The sequence below is a fragment of the Gorilla gorilla genome, chromosome 1, assembly GCF_029281585.2.
Source record: "Gorilla gorilla gorilla isolate KB3781 chromosome 1, NHGRI_mGorGor1-v2.1_pri, whole genome shotgun sequence".
NCBI lineage: Eukaryota > Metazoa > Chordata > Mammalia > Primates > Hominidae > Gorilla > Gorilla gorilla.
This window is the reverse complement of record NC_073224.2, coordinates 198,236,768-198,256,962: the sequence shown is the minus strand read 5'-3', so window position 1 is coordinate 198,256,962 and position 20,195 is coordinate 198,236,768. Positions and strand designations below refer to the sequence as shown.

At 47.0% G+C, this 20,195-nt stretch overlaps 1 protein-coding gene across 2 annotated transcripts in view; it reads right to left on the bottom strand.

The window, feature by feature from the left end:
• Nucleotides 1–20,195, bottom strand: part of HIVEP3 (HIVEP zinc finger 3) — a 528,576-nt gene that overhangs the window by 182,236 nt on the left and 326,145 nt on the right. For both annotated transcript variants that reach the window (XM_055392917.2, XM_055392949.2), the window contains one exon: nt 11,811–11,890. The gene's annotated coding sequence lies outside the window, so the exon portion shown is untranslated. The remainder of the gene's footprint in view (nt 1–11,810; nt 11,891–20,195) is intronic.

Below are 20,195 nucleotides of genomic sequence, written 5' to 3'. Positions count from 1 at the left end.
ACAAGTGTTTACTTACCGATTCATTTCATGAACTGAGTCTTATTTATCTTTGTTTCCCCAGCAAACAGCACAAGGTACGTATTGATGTTTCCGTAGGTATTTGCAAATAAATGTTTTCCTGGTAGAGTGGTTCTCTCTCTACCCTTCCAGCTAGATTGTCTGTTGTGACCTCAACCCCCTGCTGGTAGGGTCCCACCTTTCACTGGCCTCCCTCGGCCTCCACAGGGCACCTGTTAGAACTGTGTGCAAACCACGGGGGAATAGGTGCCGAGGGGCTCTCTCGGGAGTGAACTCGCCAACTTAGTGTTTGGAGGTCGTGCCTCAAGTTACGGCTGCCCTGGTGAGTCTGTGCTTTCTGGGATCCGGGTGGGTAGGGTCACTGGCGGGGAAACCTCCTCCAGCAAGTTGTCATAGTAACCAGGACTTTCCATTTCACGGGAGAGACTCCCTGGGAGGAAAAACACACCAAGGGCTTGGGGGGAGTGGTAGGAAGCCATGAAAAGCCTTCTGACACTGTCCTCCCGTACCCTTTGCTTTGCTTCCTACTGGTTTACATGCTCAAGGTAGAGGCCATTATGTGTGGGCATCTGAGTAGAAGCTGCTGAAAATAGCCGCCCGACTATTTCAGGGAGCAGCTGAATATGCATGAAGCTATTTTAGAAAAGATGTCCCTGGCCCAGCTAATCCAAACCCCATCCTTTCCCTTAGAAGTGCCAAGACAAGTTGAATGGGACCTTTCTTAGTCTTTCCCACTAGGGTGGGGGTGCTTCAGAAGCCACAGAAACAACACCCTGGCTAATGTTGGCCTTGCAGCCTGTCGGCTCCGCCTCCCAGTCCCGTGGTCACAGAGGCTTCTAGCCAGACAGCTCAGCCTTCCACGGTCCTCCGGGGCCTTGGCAGCCTTCAACAACTACTTTGCCACAATCCCATGTGCCTAGGTCCTTGGGAGTCTCAGATCTTAGATATTTCCACGTTTGTTCATTTATTCATTCAATACACTTGTATTGCTGGATAACATGTGTGAGGATTGTTTTGGGTGCTGGGAAAAAAAGGTTTCTGACACCAGCTTATGGCAGGGGAGTGTGGACAGGTGAGTAGAAAGACAATAACCATAAAGTTCCAAAACAGAGAGGAATCAGGTGTTGGGAGGGTGGGGAAGGAGCCCTTGCTTCTTCCTGATGGCTGGAGAAAGAAGATGGCATTTGAGCTGAGCCTTGTCTGAGAAACATGGCTGGCTCAAGGGGCAGGGGATGGCTGGGTGTGGCAGGGGCACCCTGGTGGAAGGGTGTGCCTGCCAGGAAGTGAGAAAGAAGGGCAGGAGACTGTGGGGACACTGAATGCTGGGCTAGCAATGTCTTCTCTGAGTCCTCAGGCTGGGATGGGGAGCACCCCGCTTCCACGAGCCTGAAGTGCCTGGTGCACCCTTGCCACTGCCTTCAACCTAGACCGGAAGTGCCTTGGCCAGGAGCCTGGTCAGATCCTCCTGGGCATCTCCAGAGCCCTGTGCCAGGCTTGGGACTGAGTACACTTACATATTGTTGGCTGAAAGCATGGATTCTGGCCCGGCGCGGTGGCTTACACCTGTAATCCCAGCACTTTGGGAGGCCGAGGCGGATGGATCACCTGAGGTCGGGAGTTCGAGACCAGCCTGGCCAACATGGTGAAACCCTGTCTCTACTAAAAATACAAAAATTAGCCAGGCATGGTGGTGGGCACCTGTAATCCCAGCTACTCGGGAGGCTGAGGCAGGAGAATCGCTTGAACCCAGGAGGAGGAGGTTGCAATGAGCCGAGATCGCTCCATTGCACTCCAGCCTGGGTGACAAGAGTGAAACTCCATCTCAAAAACAAAAACAAACAAAAAAAAGAAAGCATGGATTTTGGAGCCAGACTTCCTGGGTTCAAATCTGGGCTCTGCCCCTTACTCACTGTGACCTTGGGCAAGTCATCTGACCTCTCTTTGCCACGGCTATAAAATGGGGATAATACTAGAGTCTATCTCATGGAGCTTCTTGGTGAAAAGACTCCATTACATGAATTAATATATGTCAAGGGCTTGGAAGTCTGTGTTGCACATAGCAAGCAATACATAAAAGTGTTAACTATATTATTCTAAAGAGTATGGATATTTATCTTGAAATGGAGTGCCATCAATAACAAGTTTTCTTTCTAAATTGAAAATAGCTTTATTGCTTTGACTGATCATATCATATGTACCTACTGTAAAAAGTTAAAGCATTATCAGTATAAAGAAGAACAGAAAAAAATCCCCTTAAATCCTGACTCAGATAACTACTGACATGACCATCTGCTATGGCCTGAATGTATGTATCCCTCCAAAATTCATATGTTGAAATCCTGACCATCAAGGTGATAGTGTTAGAAGGTGGGGCCTTTGGGAGGTGATTAGGTTCTGGGGACAGAATCTTCATGAATGGGATTAGTGCCCTTATAAAAGAGGCCAAAGAAAGACTTCTCATCCCCTCTACCATTTGAGAACACAGCAAAAAGGTAACACCTATGAATCAGACAGTAGAGCCTCATCAGATCACGAATCTGCCTTGATCTTGAATTTCCCAGCCTTGAGAACTGTAAGAAATAGATTTCTGTTTTTCTAAGCCACTCAGTTTATGGTATTTTGTTATAGCAGCCTGAATGAACGAAGACACTATCTTTTTAGATACAGTTGATCCTCTTTATTCATAGATTCTGTATTTGCAAATTTATCTACTTGATCAAATTTATTTGTAACCTCCAAATCAATACTTACATTCATAGTCACTTGTGGATGTGCAGAGTGGTGATTTTTTTTTTTTTTTTGAGATGGAGTCTCATTGTATCTGTAACCTCTGCCTCCCAGGTTCAAGTGATTCTCCTGCCTCAGCCTTTCGAGTAGCTGGGATTACAGGCCTGCGCCACCATGCCCAGATAATTTTTGTAGAGACACGGTTTCACCATGTTGGCCAGGCTGGTCTTGAACTCCTGACCTCAAGTGATCCACCTGCCTCAGCCTCCCAAAGTGCTGGGATTACAGGCGCGAGCCACTGCGCCCAGTGTGGTGAAAATTTTGAGTTACCTAATGTGCGTGTTCCCAGATGAGGCTGAATGAGGCGACCTTCTGCCTTCTAGTTTCAGATCCCATATGGTAAACAAGTGTCCACGAAAAGGACACTATGGACAGTTTTCGCAGTTTTGCACTTTTTGTTTGGTGATTTTACTTTTTCAAATGGCCTCCAAGTACAGTGCTGAAGTGCTTTCTGGTGTTCCCAAGCACAGGGGAGCTACTGCGTACCTTACAGAGGAAATGCCGTGTTAGGTAAGCTTGGTTCAGAGAGGAGTTATAGCGCCACTGGCCCTGAGTTCAGTATTAATGCATCAACAATCTATGTTAAATAAGGTATCTTAAAACAGAAACACACATAAAACAAGGTTATACATTGATCAGCTGAGAAAAACATTGTAACCAGAGGCTCACAGGAATCTTATGCTGTAGTTCTCCTAGGAGCAACAGTTCAGTATTTGCTAATTCTGTGTTTGTGAGGACTTTACAGAACATAACTACTATGAATAACAAGAATCAGTGACATCTTTCTATATATATGGATGTACACTTCTGTGCAAGTTGGAATGGACGTTCCATACCCTTTTGATACTTTAAAAAATCATGTTAATATGTCAAAGGCATCTTTCCATTTTCATCAATACAGGTCCTCAGATGGCTGCATCACTGTGCACGTCTCTGTAATGAATAACCAGTAGCTCCCTATTGATGGACAATTTGGTTGCTTCCCATTATTTGCTATTACAAACAATACTATGATGAACATCCTTATTGGTAATAATAAAAGAGCTAGCATTTATTCAGCACTTAGTAGGGGCCCAACCCTCTGCTAAGAGTTTTATAAGTGTTATCTCATTTAAGCTTTGCCACAAGCCTATGAAAGTGGTATTATTATGCCCACTTTGCAGATGAGGACTTTGATGCTTAGAGATGTTAAGGAACTTTTCCAGGGCCAGGTGGCTTGAAAGAAGGTCTCTCTGATCTCAGACTCCACACTCTTAACTAATGCTCTGCTGCTTTCCTACACACATAAACCTTGGGCACTTTAGGATACTTGTTTAGAAGTGAACTACTGAGTTGAAAGGTGGGGACATTTGAAAGTATCGATATATAATCTCCCCTCCAGAAAATGTGTATCAATTCGTGACCCACTAAACAGTGCTCCAGTGTTCCTGTTTCTCATTCTGCATTTCCCCAAGTATTTTCATTCTTTGAAATGGCCCCCGAAGGACACTTTGATTGTTTAATGTGTATCCTTTGCCCCTCGGTGATGACTCTTCACATGCTTTGTATCCTCTGTATTTTGTCATTTATGAATTGCTTGTTCATAGCCTCTGCCCATTTTTCAGCTGGCAATTTGTCTTTATCTAATACTTCACTTACAAGAGCTCTTTGGGTATTAGTGCTGCTAACCTTTTACCCATCATGTCTATGTTGAAATACTTTTCTTGGTTTGTTATCATCCTTTAACCTGATTATTGTGGGGTGGGGTGTTTGCCCATAGGGTTTTTAATTGTTTTCCTTCACAGTTTCTGGATTTGATATTACATGTAAGGAGGCATTCGTCATTCCGTTATGACACAAATATTCCCTCGTTGTCTTTCTTTTAGTATCATTATGGTTTCATGTTTTTTAATCTCCTTGGAATTTATTTTGGTGTAGGAACTGAGGTAGGGAGCCAGTTGTATTCCCTCTCCTCCATACAAATAGCTCGTTGGTTGTCTTTAGAACACATCAGGAATCACCTGCATTTTCATCTCTAATTATCAGTGCCATGCATTCACATACCAATCCTCACGTACACTGATATCTACTTCTGGGCTCTCTGTTCCTTGAGCCACAGGTCTATTTCTGTACCAACACTGATTTTTTTTCTAGGCCATTTATCCATGTTTATTTTTCCAGATGTACGTTGTAAACATTTTATGAAAAATTTTTTTTGGGATTTTGAGATTCAATTTTATTTATAGAACAATTTATAATACCTTCTTCAGTTGACTCTTCATAATTTTATGCTTTTATTTCTTTGGAGAATGAAGTCTTTTTCCCTCTATGCTTTCTAACTGCCTTATTTTGGTACCACCTTCTTGATGAAAGCGTTTCTACTCAGCCCTGCAAGAGTCTTTTCTAATCTCTCCCCACTCAGCACTCCGCCTTTTGCATGCCCCACCCGACCTTTTTACCCAGAATTATAATTACTGCTTAGACAGTGAGCTCCTTGAAGGCAGGGTCCTTGCATGGCCTATTTATACATTTCCTACCACACCTGGCAGGTTGTCGGGGCTCTGGAGATATTTGCCGGGTGAATGAATGAATGAACAAGTGAATGAAAGACATCCTCCTGGAAAGCTGATTGTGAAATGAAACAAATCGATTACAAAAACCCTCTTTCATAGGCTTTCGTTAGAAAACAAAATATTTGTCCTTGGCTAAATCTCCAAGAACGTGTCAGAATGAGAGAAGTGGCTCACTACTAGACTGCGTGTCATGTGCAACATGCCCCAACACCTGTCCTCAGAGACTGCCACCCTCCCCAAGCAACAGGGCACTTCTCAGGCAGGCTCTCAGGCCCTAAAAGGCCTCCAGGAGAAGGAACACAATTATTCACCATGTGCCTGTCGCTGAGCTAGACTTTTACCAATAAGATACAACACCCTGAAAGTTGGGATCACTAGTCCCATTTTGCAAATGAGGAAACTGAGTCTCAGAGAGATGTAACCCTACCTAGTAAGTGGTAGGGCCTGCTGAAGTCAGGGCTGTGGGACTCTAAAAACCTCGCCTCTCCTATAATAACCTCCAGACCACCAGAGTCTGGGAGGTTGAGGGGCTGTGGCCCAGAGGGGAATGCTATACAGAGTCAAAGAGCAGGGGTCCTGCTGTCACTAAACCAAGACAGTCCCTAGAAAACTTGTTTCCCCCAAAGCTGTATGATGCCGCTTCTATAAATCATTCCTAAAGAGCTTGGGTCAAAGAGCTACTGTCAGGCAGGGGGCACATCGCACAGGCATTATTGTTGCTATGGGACTGGGGAGTGGAGGTATGGGGGAGGTGGTGGACTCGCCACGGAGGCGGGGTGTTGGTCTCCAGTACCTACCTGGAGATGGCCCTCCAGAGTCCTCCTCCTTGCTTGCCCAGGGGGTTGTGGCTTTTAGACAGCCCTGCAGTTCCCTCCTGGGAGTGCTGCCAAGCAGCCACTTCCTTATCAGGCTGGCAGTAGCTGGGCAGGCCTCAGCTTATTTCTAAGCCTGGATTAGAGCTCAGGTTTCTCATGGAGGACCATGGGTTGGGGGCCAATACATTTACTGGACTTGACTCTGTGCCTGGCCCAGTGTAGGCCCCAGGGACATGGGGATGAGCAGCCTACGAGCCTCCTGCTTCATGCAGCTCCATTCCAATCAGGAGGCGGGTGAATCACAAGGAAAACCCCCAACCCTGCCCAAGAGCCACAATAGAGATCTCTAATGCTGAGGGTGCCCAGATTTGGGGGGTCAGCCGGCTGCAGGCTGTGGAGGTTGGATGTCAGGTGAGGGCATATGGGCTTCATCCTGTGGGCAGAGGGAAATGCCCTACATTTTGAAGCAAGAGCCTGCCATGGTTAGATTTGTGCTTTAGAAACAGACCAACTAGGTATATTCGTTTTCAATAAACGTGAATTCTTTCTCAGGTGAAAATTAAAGTGTTTCCATTTTGGACAAATAATCCCAACGTAAGGAATCACAGCAGATGGCTATGGCCCTGGATGAGCCACTTACCTATGGGGCTGATGAATGGGAAGAGCCCTGGGCTTGGAGTGAGAGACCCACATCCACGGTCAAGTCCCTGCCACCATCTTGCTATGTGACCTCCAGCAAATGACTTCCCCCTCTCAACCTCGGTTTCCTCATCTATCAGACAGGAATACTGCCACCTAATACACAGGGCCGTCTTCAGGACAAAATGGGGTATCAAATGACACTGTACATTTGTACCTATTTGACAAATGTGAAGCATGAGGGTGAGACTCCTGAAGACCAGTCCACACCCCCGAGGGCATTTCAGATGCCCCACAGCCTGCAATGTCTTGGGAAGTCTCTCTCAGCTGTTCCAGCTCCAGTCAAAGACTATCCTGTAAAAACATGACCCCATCCAGAGAAGCAATCTCCCGTGTGTTTGGTGGGCCACCTGCCCACGGGGCGCAGCCTGCCGGGCCACGAACATCAACAGCAGCCCCTTCCTGGTGGGAGAAGGAACAGGGAACTGGCTTGTTCTCTAAGAGCAGAGTGCTGGCGGGCGACGAGGCACATTTTAAGGTGGGATGCTTCTTCCTGCACCGTTGGCAGCTGTCTACATAAGGCGCCCATTATGTGCAGGCCCCAAGGCCAGCGGGCCTGAGAGGCCAAGCTAAAATTAGTGTCAGATGTGCACCCGCCAGACACACTGAACATCCGAAGGTCAGACGCCTCCAAGCAGCCACCCGGGCAGGAGCGTGGCAGATGGGCACCAAACAGCTGTGGCAGCTGCTGCCTCTTGTTCCTCCCAGGCACAGAGACAGACGGCCCTGTGCAGAAGCCTGGTTCAATAGCCCAGCTTGAGTTAAAAAATAGAATGTAGAGTATAATCCTAATTAAAAAAAAAAAAAAATCTGCGTAACTGCATAGAAAAAAAGGTGGAAGAGGAATTCACTAAATAGCCCAGTCACAGATGTGGAATAGTAGGTGAATTGTTTTTCCTCTACTTTCCAAAATTTTCTCAATACATATGTATTACTTTTGTAATCAGAAGAATACACAATAAGATGCTATGTTATATATTCCTATGAAATATATAAAATGATTAAATTGCATATGCTTTGACATGTGGTATATTTGTGTGTGTGAATACATTTATATGGCTGGCTGGTGTTAAAGATCAACATTCTCCAACCCCGCATTGTACAGAAGAGACGGAGGCCCCAGGAACAAAACAGGAAGCAGAGAGGCAGATTTTCACTGAGGCTGGTGTTGCACTGGAGTTTCCCCAAGCCTTGCCCCACTTAATTCTGTAGTTGGTTTTATTCCCACTTGATGGAGATGGAAACTGAGGTACAGAGAAGTGAACTGATTCACTCAATGATGACCAGCTCGGAAGCCATAGAACCAAATCCCAACCCTAGTTTTCCACCCACAGCGCACTGAGCTTCAAGAAAGGAAAGGCCTTTGAAAAAAGAACAGAACAAAACAACAATAAAAACACCCTGCTCCTTGAAGTCTCAAACATTCAGAAAGCAACTCCTTAAGGGAGTGAGTTTTGAATTATTTCCTGAGCCCCTCTAGGTGCGTGCCTTTCTTAGCTCTGGGGGACTCATGGTCATCTTCCCAGAGCTACCCATGAGAACCTTTGAGAGGATGGGTAACAAATCACGACGTGGGGGCACAAAGGGCACAGCAAATCCCAAGGTGGGACTGGCTGGCAGGTGTCAGGCCTTTGGGACAGGGTGAGGGAGAGCGAGTTGGCTGGAGAGGCTGCTGTCTAAACTCTCAGTCTTCCAGTGCTTTGGGAGGGGCAGCACCCCTCAGCAACGCCAGATGTCCTGATCTGAGGCCTTTGCTCCAGCTCTTCCCTCTGCATGAGTGCCATCTCTATCCCCACATGCTGCCCTCAGTCTTCCAGGGCCCAGTTCATCCAGGCATTTGTGCATTCTTATTGGTGAACACATTTTAATTGAGGGCCTGCTAGATGCTAGAGCAAAAGACATAGTATCAACCCTGTAGGTGCCTCTAGTGCTCAGAGAAAGGCTACCCAGGGTCATTCAGGCATAGACTCTGGGGCCAGACTGTCTAGGCTCACCCTGGCTAAGCCACTTCATAGCCCTGTGTGTTTGGGCCAGTCACAGTCTCTCTGTGCGTCAGTTGTCATCTGTAAAAGAGGATGAAAAGAGCACCTGCCTCATAGACTAGTGCAGGTGGAGTGTACATCTGTGTAAAGCTCTTAGAGAACAGTGCCTGGCATGTAGTAAGTGCTCAATAAACCTCAGTTGCTATAAACATTCTCATCATTACCCTCTGGTGCAGATTCCCTCCTTATGGTGCCCACCCTACTTTTGTCCTCTGGCTGCTACCTCCTCTATGGTTCCATAGCACTTTGAACACCCCTCCATGAGAGCACTGATGGACATGCAGTACAGGTGTCTGAGGCCCTGTTCCCTCCTTGTCTCTACCTGGGTAGAGACTAAGTTTTTTCATCTCCATCCCAGCACCCAGCACAGATGTTATAACATCACCAGGGTTATGTCAGCATTTGCAGGTAATGTGTGCCCTCAACTCCAGTCGAGAAAAGTCTTAGAGGCATTAGAGGTTGTCTATCTGGCCTTATCATGGAGCTCATCCATGTTGCCCTTGAACTGTGGGGTCTGACCCTGGGTGTGACCTTTCCAATGAGAACCAAGTTGATGAGGGAGCTGTGTGCTAAGCTTCCATGAATGCTTCTCTGGGCAGGACATCGAAAACACTAACTACTGACACCCCAACACATCCTGGTGTTTCCCGTGCCATGCCTTTCTCCATTGGGGCCCCATGACCCCACTGCTGATCTAAGAACTCCCATGGATCCTTCGGGTGCCAGTGCTCCTGGCCCCACCCCCACAATGCTTCTGCTAGCCACAGCCCCCACTGAACATAGCTCCCTCTCTCCTGGGCTTCTCTTGTTTCTGCCCTGGGCCTGTGGGGCTGCTCCTGCTCTCAGTGTGTGGCTGTTCCTTTGTCTATGTGTCCCTTCTGGAGAAGGGGCAAACTTGCTCTTGTTTGGGCCCCCAGTGTCCACCAATGCCAGGATTAGAGGGGTGTCAGGAAAGCTCTGCTGAGCTCATTTTTCAGAGGAAAGTCAAGCCCGCTGGCCTGACCTCCCATTAAGGCACGCACGCTGACTGATCACACCACCTTCTGAACCCAAAACTCACAGGTGGCTCTAGGCCAGCCTGGCCCATCAGTTGCCACTCACTCCATCGCAGGGCTGAGTCAGCAGGGAAGCCCCGAAAGTAAGTGCTGAGCACGTGGTGCATACCATGCTGGCCTCTCGCTTGAGCTCTTGCGTTTGACTCTGGCACCACTGCAGGAGGTGGGTGTTCTATACAGAGAGGCCTTCCTGAGGCTCTGATGGTTCCACTGCTCCTCAAAGGAGGGGCGGGGCAGGGTTGGAGCAAGGCTCTCTTTGGCCCCAGAACCTACTCATTCTACACTCCTGTGAGACGACAGGTGTGAAAGTGTTCTGAGTTCTACCAACAGAGGAAACTGTAAAACCATAGAATTGCCAGCTATTACCCACCACACAGAAATCACTCTAGGACAACCTTGCTATCAAGAAGAAGGCTTCAGGGGCCTTGGGAACAGCATTGAATCCTTACAGAATTGCTGCCCAGGAGGGGATGGCCTATTGTCCTTCAGGGGCAGGAAAGGAGAGTGAGTGGGAGCTGGAAGAGCAGAAGAGAAGCAGCCCTGTGGCTGGAGTGGCAGCCCAACGCAGGATGGGGCCCCGGGGACCTGAAAGGATGCAGAGGGATGCTGGAGTCTGTGAGAGCCGAGGCCACAGACACTTCAGCACGGGGTGTCCTGCCCTGGGCCCCTATTGAGGTTCTGTAGATTCTGACATGTGCACCTCCCCTCATCTCGGCCTCCCCACCACCTTCCTCCCCACCCTCCCACACCCTGGTAGGGGCCTCTCTCAGAACCACAGGACTGACTGTCTCCCTTCCCTGCTTGTGTAGGACCCAGCCTGAGCTCCTGGGTGACCAGAGTCCTGCCGCTCTCTTGGCCTCACTCCCATCCTCCTCCTCTTGGGCCCTGCATCCCAGCGACTCCACTGCTCCACTTGCTGTCCCTTTGGCTCAGAATGCTCTTCTTCCATTTTTCACCTGGTGAACTTCTATTCATCCTTCAAAGCCCAGTTCAAGCGTCACCTTTAAATTGTCTTCCTTGAACTACCCCCACAACCAAACCCCGACAGAATACAGCCCTCCTGCCTTCACAGGTTTTGCTGTTCTGTGGCTATTTGCACATCGATCTCCTCCACTGGAGCAGAAGCTTCTTGAGGACAACGCCACGATTTGTTCATCTCTGTGCCTCGGTGCCCAGCACAGAGGATAGAGCACAGCAGGCAATAAATGATGTCCTGATGACGAGGTCATGAGAGGGCAGGCACGGGGCTGGTGATTGCATCTGAGTTTGACTTCCAGCAGCATTTACTAGGAGGAATACAGGCCCCCTCCCCAAAATGCACACGTACACATATAAGGTGAACACACAGCTCAGTCCAGGATCTCTGTGGCTGTAAAGTCCATGGAGCAATCAAACAGGAGACTGAGTTCTAAGGATGTGATACACAGCTGCAGTGTGAGCCCCACTGTCCTCCCCAGAGCCCAGGGCCTTGGCTTGAGCCCTGCTGGGTTCACCGAGTCCCACTCCCTCACTTTGCAGACAAGGAAACAGAGACCCAGAAAGGAGATGCTTGCTTGAGATTTTCCTGAGCAATAAAGGCAGGCCTGGGGTCAGAAGCATTTCCCTTGGCTCCTGGCCCAGGACTCTCCCATCACCATATGCTGCCATTTGCAGAAATGCCAGCTACAGGACTCAGGACATTTGGGTGGCTTTTTCCTAAAGTGTCGGTAGCGTGTGGGGCTCCATTCTCCTGCCCGAGGCTAAGGTCATTCCTGTCTACCTCCTGGCCTCAAAACACAGCCTAATGGCCTTTGGGCTGTGCTGAAACTGCCCTGTGTCGTGTGGGGGATGGGGAGGGCTCACCTGCCAAAAACCAGCCGTGGTCTCATGGTCAAGATGTGTCAGAGATTTCCAGAGCTTGGAGAACTGTGTTGGAGGGAGGCCTGTGGGAAGTAGAGAAAGTGAGAATATTATGCCACCGCCATCTGTCAACTTTCATCTGAGTTTGAAAAATGCACCCAAAAATGGTGAGCACAGCCTTGCTGAAAGCAAAGCCCCAGCCACCACCCCTTCTCTAACATGGTTATGACAAGGTCAAGATCAGGTCCCTGCGGATGAAACCACAGCCTCAAAACCCCAGTACAGAGCTGAAAGTCACAAGTTGTCTGCCCCTAGGAACCCCACAGGTATGCTGGTCCTGTGCTCAGGCCTAAGGCTGGAGGAACTCCCACTTTCAAACACTCCTGGGGAAAACACCCTTTGTGGGTTCCCTAAGCACTGCTCATTGTAATTCACTCATTCTTGCTTTCATTATTCATTCATTCATGCAAGCATTCAACAGCCATTTGGGAAAGTTGTTAGGTGCTGGTATCAGGTCCTCATAGAGATGAAGTCTCTGAGTGTGACAGCCTAGATCCAGTAAGAAAGGCATGTGTAGACCCAGGACAAATGCCACAGGCTGGTGGGTTGCCTCCCTTCTCCAAGTGACCTCTGAGCCAGGTGCTGGGCAAAGCACTTTGGTTAAGCTGTGCAGGATGGCAGAATGTTTCTACCATTTTCGGTACAAGGACCTCTCTTTGTATGAAATTATTTCTCCAAACTCCTCCTGATGGTAACTGTATACCTATTATCTTCTCACTGAGAAAATAAACAATACAAAAGTTACAATGAACTAAGGCTTTACAATTAACTTGTATTTTAGTAATTATAGCACCACTACATATATTTAAATTACGGTTGGACACATACTCATTTGAGACATATTATTTATGTCTTCTAGGCTTAAGGCTTTGAGCCCTCGGGGATCCATTCATTCAATATTCATTCATTCAACAGACATTTATGGAGCATCTCTGAGATGCCCAGCCCTCTGGTTCAAAGGTTAGGGATCCTGGTTCAAGAAGGAGCTGCAGCTCTGCAGTGAGGTACACTTAATCTTAAGCCCAGGTAACACTGGATGTGTGCCCTTAGGGAGGCCATCTGGTCTTCTTCCAGCTCTGAGTCCTCAAGAGTAAGATGGAGATGTAATCCTGACATTGGAAAGTTGTTACGAGGAGTAAATGAGATAGTAGAAAGCATCCAGGTAAGGGCCTGGCACCAAGCAGAAGCTCAACAAATGGGCACCCGAGGATTATCATCATCACCATCATCCCCATCAACATCAACATCATTACTATCAACAACAGCAGCAGCAGCACCACCACCACCATCTTGCTTCCCTTCTCTTACTGAACCTTGAGAAGCCTTTCCTTGTCCCTCTATTAGGGTATACAGTAGTTTCTACCTTATAATAGAGTTATTTGTATCCACACTTAAAATACCTTATAATAGAGTTATTTGTATCCACATTTTCTTTCTTTGGTTCATGCCCAGCTCTGTAATTTCAGAGTTGCGTGAACTTAGGTAAGTTATTTAACCTCTCTGAATTTGTTTCCCCGTATGTAAAATGGGAACTGTATTTTTAGTAATTCATTGAATTGTAATGACTAAATGAACTGATGTACATAAAACCTCAATACAACATCTGTCATGTGGTAAATGCTCAGATATTGCAGGTCATTATTATTCATGTTATTGTTATTATTATTAACATTAGTATTAATACAATTTCTCCTCCTGGCCTGTGAGCCCCTAGGGGCATAGTCCATTGAAAATTCATTTCTGTCTCCCCACAGAGTCTAGCACAAGGCCGGTCTCCCAGCAGATATTAATAAATGATTGCTAAAACAGTCTCGGAGGTTCACACAAATCAAATGCAAAATAACTCAAAGGGCATGGTCAAGGGTAAAGAGCCTTGTCAGGACCCTGAAAAACCCCAACAGATGTCCTGAAGGGAGCTCTTTGTCACCCATGGAGCCAGGCTGCAGGACTGCTAGGACCATTCATTCATTCATTCATTTATTCATCACACTGACACCCAATTTTCACTTTGGTTGACTAACAAACCCTTGCCCAGTGCTTTTTCCTATTGTGAAATCTTGTTTCCATCTGCTACCTCATTTAGTCTCCATGAAAATTTTGAGAAGAAGATAGAATAGGTACGTTACTGACAATCCATTCTGTAAATAGATGAAGGCCCAAAGAGGTGACAAGGCTTGACAAAGGACATACAGCTGTCAAGGCCACAGTGGGAAATGGACCAAGGCTCTGCTCATGATCTTGACTCCTTCCTGCTGGCACTTTCCAAATCCAGGATCATTCATTCTTGATTCTCATTGTCCAGTTTGCTTCTCAGCAAATAAAACTGAATCAAATTATTTTTGGTGTTATTTTAACATGACTGTTGGAAAAGAAAGACTCTAAATTCCATAAGGGCAGAGACTATGAGAGCCCTAACAGTGTGGGGGCAGGTAAATGTAGGAACTCTGATCCCAGACTGCATGCGTCCGAATCCTGATTCTGATACTTAATAGCTGTGGGACCTTGGGCAAATTACTTAACCTCTCTGTGCTTCAATTTCTTCCTCTATAAGGAAAGGATAATAATAGCTATCTATAGGGTTGTTGTGAGGATTAAGTGATCCAATCCATGTACAATCCCTAGAACAGTACCTGGTGCATAGTAAGGGTTAGTTGTAATTATTATTTGTATTATTATTTGTGACGTATCTCCTGCACCTAGCATAAGACCTAACACATTAAAAAATCCCTAATAAATATTTATTGATTGTTGAATGGATAAAATACTTTCTGTAAAGAAGTAAGTATCTACGCTTTCAGTATTATTAAATATCTATGCTTAAGTATTATTGAGCAAGGCAAAAGAATAGCTGAAGCTCTGGCCCCAAAGAAGCTGGAGTCCCCCAGTTCCTTGCTCACAGATCTAGGCGGGAGGAGATTCGTGATTCCAGGATTCAAAGGCCTGTCCACCAACTGGCAGTAAATGTGACTCATGGTTAGGAACACAGGTTTTAGAGTCAGACACTTAAATTCAAGTCCTCACTCTTGTTCTGTCACTCACTAGTTGTACACTTACCTCCTGTACTTGCCTCAGTACCCTCATCTGTAAAATGGGAATACTCACACCTACCTTGAAGGGATGTTGGGTGGATTAAATGTCATATGCAGGAGGTGAAGCTTCCTGCACCTGGGCCCAGTCCACAGCCATAGTAACAATGAGCTTACAGGATCAACAGCAGCTCATCCTATGGGCCAACTTGTTCTGTGCTAAGCATCGCTTCCACTGCTTTCTCCCTCACATGGGATTTGGGGGCCTTCACCAGGGATGGACTCATTTGCATAGACCAGGCTCCACCTTCTAGGCCAAAAGGCTGCTATGAAAAGGCACATTCTCTATTTGGCTTCAGCATGAACTGGGCTCTGTGGAGGCGAGACAGCTGCTTAGGAAATGGGCTCCTGGGAAAGGTGGTCTCCAGAGAATCAGCTTAGAGAATTCCTTGCAAGCGCCAGTGCCAGCAACTAGCAGCCTGTATGCAGCTGCCTCTGAGTCAGTCCCAGTCCCTGTGGTGGCTACAGACCCTTCCTTTACTCTGTTTCTCCCACTAAGAACCCAAGGCTGGCAGCCTGTCCTGCTTATGGGAAGGAGCTAACATCCATTGAGCCAGAAGCTTTAATTCTTTGCCTCGTTTAGACTTCACAATGAGTCTGCAGTGGGCACTTGAATCTTGCCACATACCAGCCATGAGACCCTGGGCAAACCATTCAGCTGCCCATGTCTGTTTCCTTAACTACGAGCACATGTCAATATCCTTGTTCACTAGACCCATTTTGCAGAAAAGGAAGCTGAACCATACAGAGGGAAAGGCATTGTCAAGATCATAGAACTAATAAATGACAAAGCTGGAGCTGTTTGACTTCAAAGTTCCATGCATTCATTCATCCATCAATTATTATTTTAGAGCCTACCTTATGGTGGGCACTGGCTCCATAGACTGTTTTTAAAAATATTCGTATTATCAATTTCCCACTGCTCCTGAGATACCAGTATGCAAGGCAATTCAATTTAACAAAGACATCAAGTCCTTCTATGTGCCCAGGCACTGTGCGAGGTTCTGGTATAAAGGATCACATTGAACCCTCATGACAATCCTGTGCAGTTGACCTTTTTATGCCCTTTACAGAGGACAAAATGGGTAATTCAAAGAGGCAAGAGAACGTGTCCAGGCTCACTCATGGAGCCTGGATGGACGCCTATGCCCATGTGATGCCAAAACTCACTTCTTTCCCTTCCCACCATGTTTCTTTCTCTATGCTCTCATCTCCCCACCCTGGCCTGGCCTGCAATGATGCAGCCTCTGGAAGTTCCATCAGTATCCCTGGCAGAGGGTGTTCTCCATCCAGCAGCCCTACCAGCCTGTGCCATCCACACTGGATCTTCAGGACTCTGCTTCTCCCTGGCTCCTTCCACTCCCTGAACTTGACCCCAGGATGACAGACCTATAAAACCCAGAAACATGTTTGCTTGTATCTTGCCTACTTCCAAAAAGGATGTGAGGAAGGTTAAGGAACAAAAGTGCAGACCGAGGCTCAAAACACTGGACAAAAGCAAAATCCAGATGTAAAAGAGCAGGGGGTGCTGGAAGCAAATGTTTTGAAGGACACTGCCCGGCGCTCACAGGGTGTGAGGAAATGGGTGCTCTCACATCGCTGCTGGTAGTGAAAATAGACAGAGTGCTTTTGAAAGGCAACTTCAGAGCGTGCATCAAGAACTTTGCCTCACAAATATCCACACTTCTGGGTGCAGTCATCCCAATTCCCAGGAAGACAGTCTAAGAAAAAAATTCTAAGCAAGTTCCATGCAGTCTTACTTCTAATACTGAGGCATTGAATACCGACAGCAAATCTAAGTGCTAACACAGGGAAAGGGCTAACACACCATTGAAAACTAGGGTACAGCTATATCAAGGGTTGATAGCCTGCAGTACAAATCCAACTGGTAGCCTGTTTTTGTAAATAAAGTTTTATTGGGACACAACCACGCAAACACATGGAAAGGGTTAACCTACCATTGAAAACTAGGGTACAGCTATATCAGAGGTTGACAGCCTGCAGGACAAATCAGGGTACATGTGCAAGTTTGTTACATGGGTATATTTTGTGATGCTGAGGTTTGGGCTTCAAATGATCTCATTGCCCAAGTGTGAACATAGTATACTATATGTAGTTTTTCAACCCTTACCCCCTTTCCTCCCTGACCCCTTTTAGGATTCCCAGTGTTTATTGTTCTCATCGTTGTGTCCGAATACATGTGTTTTATTTTTATTTATTTACTTATTTTTTTTTGAGATGGAGTCTTGCTCTGTTGTCCAAGCTGAAGTGCGATCTTAGTTCACTGCAACCTCTGCCTCCCAGGTTCAAGAAATTTTCCTGCCTCAGCCTCCCTAATAGCTGGGATTACATGTGTGCACCACCACACCTCGCTAATTTTTGTATTTTTAGTAGAAGCGGGATTTCAGCATGTTGGCCAGGCTGACCTTGAACTCCTGACCTCAGGTGATCCACCCACCTTGGCCTTCCAAAGTGCTGGGATTACAGGCGTAAGCCACCGTGCCAGGCTGGAATACATGTATTTTAAAAAGAGAGATAACTAGCTGAATATGCTCTGGGCATATTAGTGGCCACAGTAAAGAGTGAAGATGGGTTTTAATTGTCTGGCAGTAGGAGGGGACCAGGAAACCAGGAAAGTCAAACTCTCCTGGCCCAGATTTCGGAGAGGAATTAGTCACCAGGGTCTTTGTTTCAAGGAGTTTCTGAGCAACACAATGGACAACTTTCTCTACTGTTCCGCCGATGTTCTGAGGTGTTGCCCACATAGACAGAAAGTCCTGGTTATTGGTTCTCTAACAATGTCAAAGAAAGAATGTTAAGCTATCGTTCTATAAAGGCAATTCACTCAGTGGCCAGGGTGATATAGGAGTTCAGTTCAAAGAAAATATTGCAGAGTCTTCCAGAAAAAAGCATCAACATATCTAGCTGACCAGTGAGTTTTAGCCAGAGAATCTTTTCTTTGAAAATAACCCTTAAATTGCAGATCAGCATGTAAGACAGATAAAGGCAGGGTACTCTGGTGGAAGCTGAGCTGGGTATATTTCATGCTGCTCCCCTCAGCTCCCCCAGGGCTGCCCCTTGAAGGGGTTCTGCAGGACCTCTGGGGCTTCTTAGAGCCCAGCTGGTGAACTGCTACATTAGACCATCCCCAGGGCACCTGCTGCATCCCTGGTCTTTTGCCAAGTCGAGGGCACTGGCAGGAGAAGCAGAGGATACTCTGCTACCCACAGAAGGCAGAACCATGTCCTCTAGAAACCAGAACTGCCACGAGGGCAATGACAAGATTTCGTTGTGAAAATTAAAAAGTGCAACTTATGATTATGCTTCCATGGAGGGCCTTGGGTGGGGCAAGAAAGGACTTACCCTCTCTCGGATGGCAGTTCTGGAGCAGTTTCAAAGTCTCTTAAAGGGCCAAGGCTGAGGCCCAAGTCCCCGTACTGGGAAGGGTGAGGAGGGTCTCTGGCAGGTGGATACGCCCAGAGGACAAATGTGTGAACCAAGGTTTTTGATCCATTTTCATTCCAAGAGGGAAGAACAAGAAGCCTATTGGGAGTTGGGTGTAGATGGTACAGTGAAGTCACTAAGAGGGGGATCTTGGGTCAGATTTGAATCCTGCTCTGCTACTTATTAGCTGTGCCCATGAGAAAGTTACTGACTCTTTCTAAACCTCAGTTTCCTCATCTGTAGAAAAGGAAAATGAAAGCCATATACGATAGAGTTGTTGGAAGAATAAAATGATTTACTGCATGCCAAGTGCTTAGCATCTTACCTGCCCTAATGAATACATGCTCAATAACGGTTTGCTATCTGCAGCAATAGACCTGGCCAAGCCGAACCCTGGCCTGTCAGGAGTCAGTAAGCCTGGGGTTTGACCTTCAATTCATGCGGGCTTGAAGAAAGATTCAGGGATGTTCCGGGGCTGACACCAGTTTCCTGTAGCTGATTGAACAGAAGACTTGTTAGAATTTCTAGAGTGACTGGGAGATGCCAGGAGGGGCCATCCCCCAGGTGAGTGCACAGGGAGCCTCTAGAAGGATTCGATAGAATCCTCTGCCCTATCAGGGTGACATTAGGGAGGGACTACCTTTGTGGGGACCTGAGAGAGTGCTCATGTACCTTCTGCTCTGAGTGACCAGCCCCATGCAGTTGAGATAGTGCATCATTTACCTCCACATGGGAAGGCATGCCAGGCAATCTCTGCTCTGTCTCTGGGTCAAGCATCATGTGCTACCGTGGTGGGCATTTGTTGACTTTTGCCCACTTGGCACCCCTTCTCCCCACTTTGGCAATAGCATTCTGATTTCATTTGGGGAAATCAGCTCTCCTGGTCTTGGTGGACAGTAAATCAGGGCTTCCTGCTTTCTCACAACCAAGGGGAGGGCATGAGCCTAAGCCAGGCATCTCAGATGCTCTTTGCCAGGCCCTGACTCTGCGAGCTCATTCTTCCATCTCTGTGGCCATGACAAGACCACTTCTGATTAGTTCCTGTTTTCTGGTCCCTGGAGGGGCCCTGGATCCTTTCCTGAGTCTGCTTCTTCAGCCTTCCTGTCAATTCCGTAAGATTCTCATTATTCTTCTGATATATTCCCTCTTTGCTTAAGTTATCTCAAGTCAGCTTCTGTTGCTTACACTGAAGAGCCCTAATGGTTTCTAAGAGGAACAAGTCAAATGGCTTCCTTTGGCACAAAAAGCTATGACCAGGAGCTCTGGCACCAAAACTGCAAACAAGAAAACTTCAAGTTAAGTACTAGAAGCAACCTAGTAGCTATGTCATCCCCCATGTCTTCTCTGCTGTCGGAGGCTGCTTTTATTGGGGTGAGCTCAGAACTGAATGAAACTCCATTCCATTTTCCAGTGATTGGCTCATATGACTCAGTTCTGGTCAGTGGGGTCAATTACTCCCATTTTAGAGTTAAGGGAAGCCTTTCTCACGGTTCTGGGAAAGAGTTTCTTTGCTAATAAAAAGAGAATCTGGGGAAGATGTTCCTCTTCTGCACCCCCTACCACCACATGGCATATGGCCCTGGACTGTGCCAGCTACCCATGGCCTTGGGTGATGACACTGCAGCTATGGAGGTGAGGCTGGCCAAGGGGGAAGCTGGAACATGCCTGGATCCTGGATGTCTGGGCTGTACGTTTCTCAGCTTTTGAACCACTCCTACCTCCACTCTTTGGAGTCAAACCCCTATTGTGTAAGCCCCTTGTAGTTAGCTTTCTGTTACCTGCAGCCCAAAGCCTCCTA